Here is a 16,717-nt window from a genome sequence, read left to right as displayed (position 1 = left end):
ATAGATACTTTGGGATGGAAGGTGAAGTGTTACTCTTGGTTTGGTAAATGGGCGAGGTAAGTTGCATTGTGAAGATAGAGATAACTCTTGGAGATTTTGTGCCACCTCTTGAGATGATTTGTTGATTTGAAATCTTCATTCGATGTAAATTTGCATGCTTTCTTCATCGTGATGTGCTTATTGAAAAACTTTTGTTTGCTTGTTTCCATGACATGTTTGGTAAGTCTTTGTAGAACTTTGTTAGCTTAGTTCTTTAGTATAGTTTTTTTTATGTGTGGATTTGCATTGTAAATACCCAATCTCATTAAATTATATTCGATTGCTTGAGGAAAATCAATATTTTAAGTTTGGGGGTTGATAAGTCATCAATTTGATAACTTGCTAGCATCTTTTAATCTTAAACTATCACACTTTTCCATTGTCTTGATATTAATCTCATACTTTATATCTTTACTTTCTCTCTCTATGAGCAGCTAATTGCACATTCTTGGGGTTATTCTTGAATAAGTTGTGATTAGTGCATGGGTGTTGTTTATTTATCTTCATAATTAGATATTTATTATGGATTTTGTATTTATTCCACGATTTAACTAAGAACTGGGGGTTGCAAAAATCCCAATTACATTTGAACCCATATCATCCTTGAAAGTGGGGGTATGGGTAAGGAAAAAATATAAACAATAACTTGAATTATTTTATTTAATAGCATCTCCTAGACATAAGGATGTTAATTTAGAAAATATATTGGTAAAATTGTTACACTTATGAGTGTTGAAAAGAACCCATTTGTAAAATTTGGTGTTTTATGAAAATATTTACACTAATACCTCTAAATCTAGCCTACCCATGGCTCCTAGCTTAATTTGGATAAATTCCCAATTACCTATGCATGAGTTCACACTGAAAATGGCATAACCTCGAGATCTATTCTAAACTTATTACACTCTAAGTATTTTGAATCTGGAGATAGTATTCTAAAACCAAAAAAATTGTTACTTTAAAAATATTCCAACTAATCTCCCATTTTACATTTATGTTCTTTTATACCATTACGAGTCAACTCCTAGTTTACTTCTAATACTTTCAAGTTGAATTTTGTGTCTTCACTCACTATGGTTCAACCTCAACTTGTTGGAAAAATATATATTGACAACGTCCGTTACACCTATTTAAGAATGTAACTTGAGCATTATCAGTACCAAAAACTGGTTAATGACTGACCTCTATAGTTTTTGATACAACTCCTAATATCATAATAATTGCAACACCTCCTTATAGGTACTATAAATCTTTTTGGATCACCAATATTATCTACTCCGATCATAGTTATTGAGGCCTCATCATGGTTTAGGAATAGATTGTTATTTGACTATTATTTGATTCATCTCAATGACATCTTAAACTAAGTGTTTTAATGGGTAATAATGAACAATTGAATGTCCTTTAACCCCTGAATGGTGAGCACATATTTTAGAAGGATCAAAACTTCTTTATAATGGGTCTGGAATTCTACCTCCCATATGATACAATATGCTTGAAACCTTTAAAAAAACACTCAGTTACTCCTTTAATATTGTTCAACTATGGTAAAATCTTGATGAGGTGCAGGTGTATTATTTTTTTGATAGAATTGTGGTGGTGAGACTTGATATGATGGTAGTCATGAGCTTGATATGTTTGTTTTATGTTGTAGAGACGATATGAAATTTGAAGTGGATAAGGTTGGAAATATGATAAAGCTTGGTCATTGGATATGACAATATTGGAGATAATAGAGGTAAGGAGAATTGGTTTGTGTTGTAAAAGGTTGTTGATAGTGATGTGAAGTACCTCCCAAAGACATTATTGTTGTAACTTCTTTCTAATTTTTCTTTCCATTTTTTAGGACAACAGTTTTGAAGGTCTTGTTTGTGGACGCTAATACTTCTAGTCTTGTTATTCTTCTAATGTTTATGCCATATTCAATAATTTCTTTGTCTATGATCATCTCAATAAAATATTTACAACCATTATGACCATTCATTCATAATATTTGAGTTTTTGTGCTTGTATTATAATAAAGATCATTTTTGCTTCCTCCATAGGTGGTTGTACCCTAGATGCTTATTTCCTCCACTGTATAACATATTATCAAAATGATTTGGTTTATTTCTTCTTTAATTTTGCAACTGAGATTATATCAAGAGCAGTCACAACATGAAACTTGTAGTGAACCACAAAAGTATTTGCAAAATCATTTTAAGTACGTTGGTTTTATTTTTCTTAGAGAACCCACTCTAAATATTTTCTACTCAAGATTTGATTGAATAATTTTATTTTAGTACTTTCTTTATTTCCAACATTAATAAATTTCCACACTAAACTTTCAAATAAAACAAAGGATTTCCAAATTAATCAAAATTTTCAAATTTTGGAATCATATAACTTTGTGATAACTCACATCTGGAAATTCACATAACTTATTTTATCATACGATTTGGTAACTATCAACCCTGCACCAACTTCTCATAACAACTTCCAAACTTGTGAACTTTCCTACTTATCATTTAATAACTAAATGTCCTTGCCTCTATTTCAACTTAAGCATAATGATAAACCTTTGGGCCAATGTTCTTTAACTTGTGTCATAGGTGGAGTTGTGGCATAAGTATATACTAGGTGAGCTTGTTGTGTATTAGTTGCATCATGTGCCAATGGTATGTTCTGATCCTTTAAAGGAGTAGTTATGAATAAGAGAGGAGCATTTTGAGTAATCTCCTAGAGGAGTGGTGCATTTTGAACTATTTGAGAAGTGGAAAAATAATTTACTTGGTTAAACTAATGTAATTTTTGTAGTGAAGGTGGCTATCACAACCCTAATGGCTGTGAGTGGCACCCACACTAATCCATTGGTGGAAGAACCCTCTAACCCAAGCCTTAATAAATTCATTTAAAGTAATGGTAATTAAACAAATAATCTTAACTTAAATGAATAAAATATGGAAGTCTAATTATTCCATCCTCAAATTTGAAAGTCAGTGTATAGAGGACACTAAATAAAAAAATGTCTAGAATCATCCAATAAATCATTAATAAAAGAAGGAAGAATGAAATTGTAATGATCCTTGGCAGTCTGAAATGGAGTAGCACACCCTTAAATTGATAAAATAGAAATGCAAGATATGAGGCACATTGAAGTATCATGAACATGGTTTACACTTGAAAAAAAGATTATATGAGTAATATAAGTAGTCATGATCCATAATAGGAATTGTGACTCTTCTGTCCACAACAAATATTTTGTTTAGTTATTAAAAAACAGATATATTTCAATGGAAAAATCTATGGAGGAGCAAACCTCAAAAATATCAAACCTACCCGAACAGGTGTATTTATTTATGATTATGAATGCTAAATTCATAATTCCCAACAATCATGGTATGATAAAATAAATTCATGTTAGTTACTTTATAGTAGAATTATTCGAAGAATAATATGTTAAGAAGTTTATTAGGAAAGTGGAAACGGAGAAAAATCCCTAAGAACTATGCCATCCTAAAGGTGAAACCAATGAGGCAAGAAGCTGTGGTGGGGAGTAACCAGAGTAGAGGCACTGTTTAAAGGAAAAGTATCCAAATTACCATGCTAATATTGACCGAAGAACATGTTATTTAAGAATAATCTATTATATAGTAATCTAAGATGACCATATTTTGTTATATACATGATTGAAGGGAATATTTTGAAAATAGCAATTTTATGAAAATGAATAATTATTTATCTGATGTGATGGTAGATAAATTTAAAATACTTATTTTGTATGCACTTAAGGATATAAAAGTAGTAGATATAAGAAAAATAATATTAGAAAAAGCATTTGGTAGATATTATATGACTAGAATAAATTACATACCATACGTACCTAACTACTCTTACAAATACTTACCATGATAAATTACATATATCTAGAATTTTTGAAAAAATATATGAGAAACATACAGTTAATAGAAAAACAGATGCAAGTAAATATAAACAAATTCTACTTTTTCCTCTTTTTTGTTCACTATGTTTATTTACTATAAATGTTGGACTATTATGTTTACTATTACTTTTTTGTATATATTGTTTTTCTAATAATTCATCTATATGCATTTTAAATTCTTTTAAATCATCAAAATTATATGTTAATGGTTTCTAGGTTATTATGCTATTTTTATCTATTAATTCGATTATTATAGTAGTTTTATGTTTTACCCGTCCTTTTAATGGATCTTCACTATATAATTGTTCTATTTTTTTCTTAATTATTTCTATCTTATTTATTGAAAATATAGTTATTTCTGTTTTATTTATCGAAAATACAACTAGTTCTATTTTATCTTCACTATTTTTTATATTTTCTAACTTTTGTGTAATTTTTTCATTTTCTTTTATCCAATCAGTTTTCTTTCTTATTTTATTATTAACTCTTTTTGCTCTTACTTTCTGTTTACATGGTGTTGTAAACCACCAGTCTGTTCTAGTTATTATATGTGGGTATAATTTATCTAAAAACGGCATTCCTAAAAGTATATCTTTTGATGTTAGTTCATAATGATAAATTTCTTCTATTGTTAATATCTTGTCACATACTTGTATTTTTACATTCCTAGCTTTATAAGTAATTAAGCTTCCTTCATTATTAAATCCTTTAACTACTATTGGTGTTTTTAATTTATCCCATTTGCTTTCTGGTAAGCAATTATATCTACATAAATTAGCTTCTGCTCCTGTATCTATCATAGGCGTGTAATATCTACTGTAATATTCTTCTACTACTATTTTCATTAATACATATATTTTCATTTTATGTTAAGGCTCTTCTTAAGAATAATTTCTCTCTATTATATGTTAAGGTTAATTGTGTATGTTCTATCTTATATGGTTTTACTTGTTCTAGCCATTTTATTCCTAATATTATGCCTGCTTTTTGCATTTCTTCCTTTACTTCCAATTCTATTTTTATTTTTCTAATTCCTATTATTATTATTTTTTCTACTATATTTTTACTATTTATTAAACTTCTTGGTAGATCTTGGCATATATCATTATCAGTTTTTATTTCTTCATTTTTTACTAGATATTTTGCTATATAATTTTCTTCTTGTCCTGTATTTAAGAGTATTAAATATTCTTTTTCATTTACCTTTCCTGTTATGTAAAAATGGTTTAAATTATTTGTTGAATTTATTTCATAACTTTTTTTTTATGAGCTTGATGATTCTAGTTTTTCATCAGCTATTCTTTTCGTTGTACTTATTCTATCATTTACTATTTCTAAATTTTCTTCTATATCTATGTCTCTATAGCTATAATCATTATAATCTATTGTTTTTACAATTTGTTCAAATGGACTTTCTATTCGTATTTTGTTAATTTTATTTTTTCCTATTATTTTGTGTTTTGTTGTTAATACATATAAATTTTTGCATCTTGCTATAAATATTTTACTTCCTGGGGTTAATTCTATTCCTGATATTTTCCAATATAATACTAATGATTTATCGATATTTTTATCTATTACCGCTACTGAATAATTTGCACTTATTATAAATTTAAATTTTTGGTATATTAAATTTCCTTTTATTGCAGTTATTATGCTTTTTTCTACAGGTTTTATAATTCTATCATCTGCTAAATATAATTTTATTGGTGTATCTATTCCATCTCTAAAACATTCTTTTATTAATATTTCTGTACCTCCAAGGTGTACATATTTTATTGGGTCTCTACTTTTTATACCATTTATCTCTTTATTAATTATTCCTTTTGTTACTAGTGGTATACTAGCTTTACCTTTTGCATATCTACAGTCTATTACATGTTCAGTCTTAGTAGTTTTTGCATATTTTCATTAAGAAATTCTATATATTTTATATCTTTAGTTTCCATGTATTTGTCTATATTTACTTGAAACAAACAACTACAAAATATTATAATAAAATATTTAGTCAATTTTAGATGATAGATAATCTTAAAGTCCTAATCTTATATATACTTAGAGATATAGAAATTCTAGACATAAAGAAAATAATATGGGAAAAATTACAAGATTATGAAGAAGAAGAATTATTAAACAGTATAGAAAACTTACACATATATTATGACTATCAACATTACTTAGATTCAGATGGATATTATTCAGAATAAATAAATGTTAGAATATATAAAAAAAAATTAGAGAAAGGCAAAATTGGATATATGAAGAAGTTAATTACAGAAATCAACTTGAAATAGAAAAAAGACAACTAGAAGAAAAATTAGTTAAAATGAAATTAACCTTAGATGCGGATAATGATTTATTTAATACATACAAAAAATTATTTAATGCAAATGGAAAATTACCTATACATGAACAACAAATACTAGTTAATCAGATAAAGAACATAAACCTACGCATTGAATATAGCAAAGTCAGAATAAAATACGACACAGAAATTGCTAAAATTTCAATAGGATAATAAACTACACAAATTAATAAATACATCTTACGAAAAGAATAAATCATTAAAAGATATTGAAACAAAATTTAAGAAATATCCACGCACAAAGAAAAATAGATTCTTTATACATATAATAGATCTATTTCACAAGTTAGTTATCCGCATAGATCTGCACCCCTACAGATGGTTTCAAAGCTCAGTTATTTAAAAAATATAGCAGTAGCATATATGTTTGAATTTAGATTGGATTGGATTAATTATGAGAAGACCATTTAAAAATAGAGAAAAAATAAAGAAATAGATAGGAAAAAGGAAACAGAAAAATAAAACAACAAACTACAGAAGAAATAAGAAAAATAGAAGAAATTAAAAATAGTAGGATTGCTGAATTAGAAAAAGAATTACAAATGTTAAAAGATTTGTATGAAAAAAGACAAAAGGAAAAGGAAGAAAAAGATAAAGAACAAAATTACTAAATGAGATAAATCAATTTAAAGAAAAATTAGAAATAAAAAACAAGGAATTAGAAATAAATAATATAGATGTTGAAGAGACAGATAATTATGATTTAGAAGATAGTGAAACATATACAGAAATATTAACAAATACAAAAAATTTAGAAATCAATGAAAAACAAGAAGTAATTAATGAAGAAAACTTAGAAAATATCAACACAAAAATAAATACTCTTGATAAAAAAGAAGATGAAAATATAATACCTAGAACATCAGAAATAAGAAAACCTACATATTATAAGAATAAGTTTAAAAGATAAAATCTAAAGAATGAACATGACAAATGGACACCAAAACAAATAGTTAATAAAAATTATAACTTTTTAGACTTGGACTGTGTAATAGATACAGAAAAAACAATACAATTATGGATAGGATATATGACAAAACAATTATTAGATAATAATATAAACATAACAGATGCACCAGAATATATAGAAAGAACACTAATAGGAACAGTGAAATTATGGTTTTCAAATTTAACTGAAAATAGAAAGAAGGTATTAAGAACTAATAAACCTATAGAAGGAACATCATCAACAACAACTAAACTAACACCTATAGAATTATTAAAAAAATATGAAACAGCTATAAAAGATGAATTTGGTAGTATGACAACAATAGAAGAAGAACAAGATGAAGAAAAAGATACAAATAGGAATTTAATGTTAAAATTAGCAATATGTAATATGTGTTATATAGATGAATATACTTGCGCATTTAAAGAATATTATTATAAAGGAGCATATAATATAGAAGAAAGTAAAGAAATAAGAAAATTATATTTTAATAAATTACCCGAACCATTTAGTTCAAAGATAATAAAGAGTTGGGAAGAAGCAAAAATAGTAGATACTCTAGGAGCGAGAATAAAATTTTTACAACAATGACATAGAAACTTATGTGAAAAATATAAAGAAGAATTAAAAATAGAAAAAACATTGATAAGAAATTTAGCATGCTACAAAGATAAAATAGCACCCCAATTCGGATGTGAAGAAAGATATTATAAGAAAAGAAAAAGACATAAGAAATATAAGACATATAAAAAATCAAAATATAAATACAAGAAACCAAGAAATAGATATTATGTAAAAAATTATAAATACAAAAGACCATATAGAAAAAAGAAATATATAAAAGAATGTACTTGTTATAATGGTGGAAAATTAGGACATTTAGCTAGAGATTGTAAATTACCTAAAAATCCAAAAATACATAGAAAATATATACAGAGTACAAACTTTCCTAAACCTTAACCCCAGAGCTACAAATATCAAAGAACCAAACACAAATTATATAACCCAAAAATTACAAGGTTACAACAAACTAATTGCACTACCCAAAACCAACCCAAGCTTAATAAAAACTTATTTTGACTGTGGATTATTAAATACCATATACACCCAAGACGGAGAAGAACTAACAACTATGGAAGAATTACATATAATATTCACCACCTATAAAAGAATAACCAAAGGAAATCTATTTTATAAACCCTCAACTATAGGTAACTCTATTGCAACACAAATGGTAATCAAGAGTAAAACAAAAGTTGAGAAAGTAAGACATAGAGCTAAACTCAAAATTAAATAAAAAAAGTATGATCTCAATGATACATCAAGTCTAGTTGCCACCAATACAAGCCGATAATATAGAATATGATCAAATAATTCAAAATATTTTAAATGCGAATAAAAAATAAGGTAAGATGAGAAAATATCTAGGTAAGCTCTTAGATCCAATAACCACTAACACAATCTTCATAATGTTAATACAGGGAGAGCACAATCAATGATCCACCACTAACTTAATACTTGCACGGGATGCACAAAAAGGAAGGAAAAAGAAAGGGTTTGTATCGAACACATGTACACAGTAAGCATTGGTAATAATTAGGCCGTAATTCAAGGTAATAGGGAGAACCACCATTCAACCATCCTAGATTTACCCCAACTAACCTGCAGTTAGAATAGTTCCCAATTGTTCCTCAAGCCATATAGATCCTAACATTATAAATAACTGTTTAAGAAATTACAACACAACAAATACACATAAAAGAAAGACTAAAATGACTGATATCAATCAGATGAAAGAGCTCCAAGTGATGAAATACAATGAAGTGTAAATAATGCAAAAGTCTAATGTCACCTCGTATATACATTCTGATTATAAGAATCTAGGAGAGGACCCACGAGGTTCTCAGAATACATATACATATGACAATCTCATCAATCAACCTTGAAGGTACAGTTCTTTGATAAGGCATTTTATAAAGTATTCGATTTTCCTTTAAATATCACTATTTCTTAGTGATAACAGTTCCATGAATATGGGTGAAATAAATGACTACGCATACTTATAACCGACTAAAACACATAAAATAAAATTATCTCAACTATGGTATATGAATTCAACTCATCAATAAATGATGATTTCGGCCATCCCATGGCAACACAGTAGTAAAAATCCATGTAAGAGATCAGTAATATCAATCGAAGACAGAACACAAGTATTATATTAATAATAACCAATCAAATAAATGATAAGGTTCACATAGGCATCAAAATAATGATAATCAACCCAAATAGTGTAAGCATAGAAGTTTCACTCAACCCATCACAATATGATAAACTCCTACCTTTATTAATCATGCCACAATTAGACTCAAATGCTCACAAATAGAATTTGTTTTTTGCTAACCTGTTCAAAGGATCACTTATATTCGCACTACCTACTAGTTACCCTAAGGAACCTCCTTTTAACTACTTCACTATACTACTATCTATATATATCCTAGGTGATCACTAAACCCTAATCAGTCCATCAAGAAACTATTATCTAACTATGCCCTAAATGGTTATTAAAGTCCAATCATACCATAAACAACAATAGATTTATTTTTACAAGTGATTACTAACCCTCAATCATTTCATGATAAAATTACAACCTTATTTATACCCTAATTGATTGTTATTCTTAAATCATTCCATCAAAATCATCTTAACATGATACAAAATCTTTAATAAATACCCATTATCAAAATACTCATGATTTATAATTCATTATCATCGTTATTCACCATAATAATGTCATCAAGTGTATGGAACAATCAAGATGTACATTTTATAACTTTTGGCCTCTTAGTAAACATCGATACCTACATCGATATTATTATCTCATCTATGTGAGACCCACAAATACCCAATTACTAACAATAAGAAAACAATTATTACATAGCGTATAAATACCTCAAAAAAATGTAAAGGTGCATCTCAACTTGTCTTACGGAAGACCCACAAGCCAAAGTACACACCCATGAATCAATTGAAAGATTTAATCCTTCAAATTATCATAAAATATACCCGATATAACCTTATATAAGATCTACACATAAATACAAGATCAACAACACCTATATAGACACACTTTAGTCCTATCTCAAAAATCACCTAGAAATCAACCTAAAAAATAATAGGATAAAACAAGACTTTTAATAAACAATAACTTTACCTACAGTTTAATGTTCTAATTCGCAAATTCCATCAAAATTGAGTTGAAATTGGGTCAGAAATTACCAAAATATCAATATTTAACTTTATTAGAAAACCCTCAAATTTTCATCTTCAAAAATAGTTAATAATGAGAAAACAATTGATGCATCAATAATTTTTTATCAAAATCCTTTAACCATAACATAAGAATACTATATATGATACTTTTATAAAAAATTGAGTTTGGATCAATAAAACCCTAATTTTCTCTAATAAATATTCACATTAGATACTTTCTCCCTTGATAAAGAAAAAAAAATTCCATGATAAGTCACTTAAATTTGAGCTCTTGAATCGCAATATGCTCAAAATATCCAATAAAAACTGTCTAAAATTTAAATATGTTGTTCAACAATCTGCACTAGCATATTATGCACTTGATCTTTTGCACCAGCAATACTATTTCTTACTAAAATGTCCATAAATCCTCATATGATAGTGAAATACCCCAATTCTTTTTCTTTGTAATTCATAAACAATGATACTTACATACTTGTTCAATCAAAACTCAATTTCATGCTCGTTTGTCCTATTAGATATTTTCTTGCTTCATAAAAAATTATGTGATATTCCATAGTAAAAACTCAGTCTGGACTTATCAAAATTACACCAAAATTCTCAAATCAACCCTAGAATTCATGCATGACATTTCACAAGTGTCAAACTAATTTTTTGATCTTGAAAACTAATAAAGAATCTTTTATAGACAGAGTTTACTTAAATAAGATCAAAACACCCAAAATGTTCAAAAACTCTCCCAAAACTCATCTGGAACCTCCCAAACATAAATCAAATATCTTAATAGCCTGAAAATAACATTCCAAACTTAGTGCTGCTATTAAAATATCCATTGTAGGTTGTTATTGACAAATGTTGACCAAAGCCAACATTAAGCATAGATTTCTAACTTTATTGAAATGCTCAAAATAATCCTTGAGACTCTGACCCACCATGCTAACAACCTAATTTTGAATATTTAGAGATAATGGATCTAACTAAATCATAATATGGTATGCAGATCATAAAATATTTATCAAAATCAACTATGTCACTTCAAAGCTATATATAAATGACTCAAACCAACTACTATGAAGTGCGAAATTGTCAAAATATAGAAAAATTTAAAAACTAGTATGAGAATTATTACATTATCAACCACTAAAATAGATGTTCGACCTTGAATGTCAAGATAAGGATGTTACCAAAAATTGACAAGCAACCAAAAATATCACCGTGAATCTTATGCAAGTAATCTCAAGCAGAGTCGCATCTATAGTACCACAAGTTTTACTGTAGTAATGAAAATCTCTTCATATTTTAACTCTTAAGGCCACTATTCTAGCACCTAAAACCAAATTTCTCAATGAACCCAATTTTCTTTATTTTAGAACTGTATCAATATCTAATAATTGAGTTGATCATAATAGAAGTTATGAACATACCTAATTTTTCTAGAACCCATCTTCAATACCTCAAACCACTATTTTACAATAAAACCAATACCGTTACTATAACAATAAAATACCAAAGAACCCATAGAACCACATTGCTACTCTCCATAGTAATTAATTATGCCTCCCTCTATCTCAAAAGAACATTCCACTATTTTTAAGTCCACTTTACAGACATTCGTACCGAGTCATACTACCGAAGGCTAATTGATATACCAGCTCATGGCGGTACATTCTATATCTTCAAAGAGGGATAATTACATATTTTGAGAAATCTTTAGTGCTATTAGTTTGTTTTATACTTGTACTCATGAATCTAACTCAATGGTAAGAAAAATCATAACCCTAAGCTAAGGAGACCTGCAACGTGCTGCTTGACGGGTTGTTACTGCCTCGATGACCCATCAAACTATTTGTCTTCAGGAACTAAATAAAGTAAAGAAGAAAAATCTAGGTGATAGTCCAGTTGACGGGCCATTAATTTTGTGAGGGAACGTTACCCCAGTTGTCACAACAAAATAGAATCAATGGAAATTAAAGGCAAACGATGAGTTCGGTGGCTTATTGTTAGGCCAGCGATGGACAATTGCTAAGGCTGTTAAGATTACATAAGATAGATAGTCACCAATCCGATGGACCTTTCTTTCATCCGTCAGCTATGATGTGGTGTCAAAACCCAATTTATAAGTCATGATAGCACCTACTCTATCTTAATAATAGGTAAGCCAAACCTTATCCTAGAGCTAATTGCAATGGGCTAAATCTAATCACGTCAGTATCTATTCTATTAAGCATGTCAATAGACCATATTATTAATTCTATCCAGAAGCCATATCTATAGCCATACATATAAAATATATCATCAGTTATGCATATGAGCAATATCCTTAGAGATAGCCGAAATTAGTACCAATCCTCCTATATTCAACTAACATACTCAGTAAATGTACTTAACCTCCTCAAGTGTCAAACCAACCATTAAAATAAGTATATCATATGTAAATGATCCAATAAGGCTATCACAAGTCTTGACCTAAAGTGGGTCCGAGAGGCCAACTCAAATTTCAAAAATCTAAAGTTAATCAACTTCTACATCGGACAAGGCTAAGGTAACTAGTTTATTTCTAGATGTCAAGTAATCCATAAATAACACTAAGATATTAATACTTCCTCGACATGAAAAACTAAGAAAATCCTACCTAAAACCATAGAAACTAAGACAATTTTCCCTTAACTTAGGTATAAGGAAAATCCAATCTAAACGTGTATGACTAAGTCAACTTTACCTAGCCTGAATAATTAAGGAATTTCCATTCTAAATATGAATTATGAAACCCAATTAACCTAAGGCAATAATAACTATGCTTATTACTCCAAGTTTACAAACTCAACGTGGCTTAAACGGTCAAATATATACTAATGTAATAATTCATACTTCCAACACATAAATCCTACCACATATCTGCAATAATATCATAATTATACTATGCAATACCTTAATCGATAAAGAAGGTAACCCTAGCCTACAAGGGATCCAAATAATAGAATAAAGAACCCACTAAATCAACAATTTCCTTTTTTGAAAAGTTTCTGCAAGGTGCCACGCAATCAAAATTATAATATACTTATAAAACTAAAAATAATGATACCCATATTAAAGTTTGTGTGTCGGGTCCAAAGTTATGTAAAAATCTCATATGGGGCAGATATGTGTAAATCATATTCTCCAAACCAACTCAACTTCCTACTATGCTCAAGGAATATTTACTCTTAAAATGGATTAATTCAAAAATCTAATGGTTCTATAATCAAGCTACCAAGATTATAGGGAGTTTAGTCAAGAATGGAGAAACCAACCATGAAAATAATGGAAATCTTTCAACAAATTTGATGGAAATCACTTAAAATTAATGATGCTAAATCTCCACATTACCCATAAATAGTTTCTCCTAAGAACTCCAACTTTTTACGGTTTAAGATTTTAGAGAATGGATTAAAAATGGTGAAAAGTCAGGCTATATGGGTATTTATACCCTTCCTAGGCGCACAATTGCCGCTAAATTGCACACTTTTCCACTTTAGTGATCACCGCTAAAGCACCTGGTACTGCTAATATGGTTTCCGACCCTATAGCCTGGCCGCTAAAACGGACAATTGGCCGCTTTAGCGCTAGCTTCTAAATTGCGTAGGTGCTGCAAAAGCGGTACCTATTGGCTGAGCTAGGGAAATTAAAGTTCCCTCAACTAAAGAGCCCAAAGGGCCAATTTTGCGGTCACACCAAATATCAAGAACCAACTAGAACTTAGGGAAATTCCAAGTCTCCTCCAACCTCTCATGATGAATGTAGAATCCCAAATGTGCGAACGAACTATGATACCCTATAAAATTTGATATTCTGAACTCAGTGTCATAGTTGAAATTTCCATGCAAGGTCATTTCAATTGTAATTGGGTCCCATACCCATTTTCCATTTTCTAAACTTTCAGCCAATATCATAAAATGCATTCGGGAGCCTCGAGACCCAAACCAAGGGTCCATATATCCTAAAATTTACGTTCTAGAGCTGTTGGAATAGTCATAATTGGATTATTAGGTGATTTAATAGGATTTTCAACCAGTAGCCAATTTGAACTAGTGAGGCTTCATATTAAGAATTGGCCCTAAAACCCAAATGAACTACCTGATAACCATAATGCTAGTTCCAGCATGTCATAAATGACTTGGGGTAGCTATAGAAAATCTCTAAAAAGAAAAAAAGAGAGGAAATACTAGAAATAACTTTTAGGGTCATTACAATATCCACCACTAAAAGAACTTTCATCTGCAAAAGATAAGGATTAGGATGTACCTGAAGCTTTGAGCAGGTGAGGATACTAGGTCTGCATCTCTCTCTCAACTTCCCAAGTAGCCTCCTCTATTGTATGGTGCCTCTACTGAACCTTTACTATTAGAATCTCTCTAGTGCAAAATCACATGATATCATTAATCAACATGAGCACAGGCTCCTCCACGAAGGTCAAAAGCTCATCCAACTAGATTGATTCCTATCTAAGCTCATAAGATGGGCAAGAAATGTACCTCATCAACATAGGAACATGGATAAATAAATGGACATCTACAATATCTAGGGGTTATATTAACTCATAGACACCTCACCAACTGTGTAGAGAATCTCAAAGGGTTTTATGTATCTAGGACTAAGCTTGGCTTTCCTTATAAACCTCATCACACCCTTCATAGGCAATAGACAGATGAATACCTGGTCACCATCTCCAAATCTCAAGGCCCAAAGTCTATGATATGCATAAGCTTTTTGCCTACTTTATACTTCTGTCAACCTATCTTAAATCACCCTTACTCTATCTAATCACTCCTATTGTAATTTAGTATCATGGGGTGAAATCTTAGATGTCTAAAACCATCCAATCAGAGAACGACATCTCCTACTATATAAATCATCAAAAGATGCCATCTCAATACTCGAATGGTTACTTTTATTATATACAAACTCTCCCAATGCTAAGTTTTGCACCCACTAAACTCCAAAATCCATAACATTGGCTCTGAACATATTATTGAAAACCTAAATAGTCCACTCTGATTAGACACTGATCTACAGATAAGAGGTTGTATTAAGATCAAATTGAGTTTCCAACTCTTCCTGGAAAGCTCTCCAAAATATAGAAATAAACACTGAACCCCAATCTAAAATGATAGATATAGGAACACCATGCAAACTGACTATCTTACTAACACAAATATAAGCTAACTTTGCAGCGCTGAAGGACATACAAATAGGAATGAAAAGTTTTGACTTCACCAATCGATCCATAATGACCTATATACTATCATAATCATGAGAAGTATAAGGAAACCAACTAACAAAGTCCATGGTAATCACTCACATTTCTACTCAAGAATGGGCAATCTCTAAATCAAACATCTAGGCTGTAGATACTCGACCTTAACCTATTGAAAAAATAGGCAATGATCTAAAAAATCTATCATATCTTTCTTCATACCACTACACTAATAATGTTTTCTCAAATATCTATAGATTATTATTATACTCACGTAAATAAAGTATCTTGAGCTATGAGCCTAATGCAAAATCAATTGAATCATATCATCACCTCTCAAAATACAGGTACAGATATCAAACCACAAGACGTCCTCAGATGTATGGTATCACTTTTGGACTCTCCACTCAACACCTGATCATAGATGATTCAAAGTATCTTATAATCAAACTGGAAATCCCAAATTTTATTAAATATTGAGGATCTGAACTCAAAACTAACAAGGACCCTCCTAGGGTCTAAAATATCAAGTTGTACCATCATGTTGGCTAAGGATTAAATTTATCATGCCAATGGCCTCTAAAAAAGTGAAACACAAGCCAAGATACCCATAATAATTTATTTATATCTTAAGAAAATTGCTAGCACATTCTCCTTGTCAAGATGATACAAGATAAAGATGTCATCAACCTTAAGAAACTTCATTCATCTCTACTGCCTAGCATTAATCTCTCTTTAGGTCCTAAGATAATGAATACTATGATTATCCATCAAGATTTCATAATGAACACCATAAAGATAATGCCTCTAAATATTAATCACGAAAACTACCACCGTCAACTATAAATTATGAGTAGGGTAGTTGTGCACGTGCACCTTTAGCTGGATTACACATAAATAGTAACATGACCTAACTAGATCAACACATATCCTAAA

The sequence above is a fragment of the Capsicum annuum genome, chromosome 7, assembly GCF_002878395.1.
Source record: "Capsicum annuum cultivar UCD-10X-F1 chromosome 7, UCD10Xv1.1, whole genome shotgun sequence".
NCBI classification, from domain to species: Eukaryota; Viridiplantae; Streptophyta; class Magnoliopsida; order Solanales; family Solanaceae; genus Capsicum; species Capsicum annuum.
The sequence above is the reverse complement of the archived record's forward strand: the minus strand, read 5'-3'. Positions refer to the sequence as shown.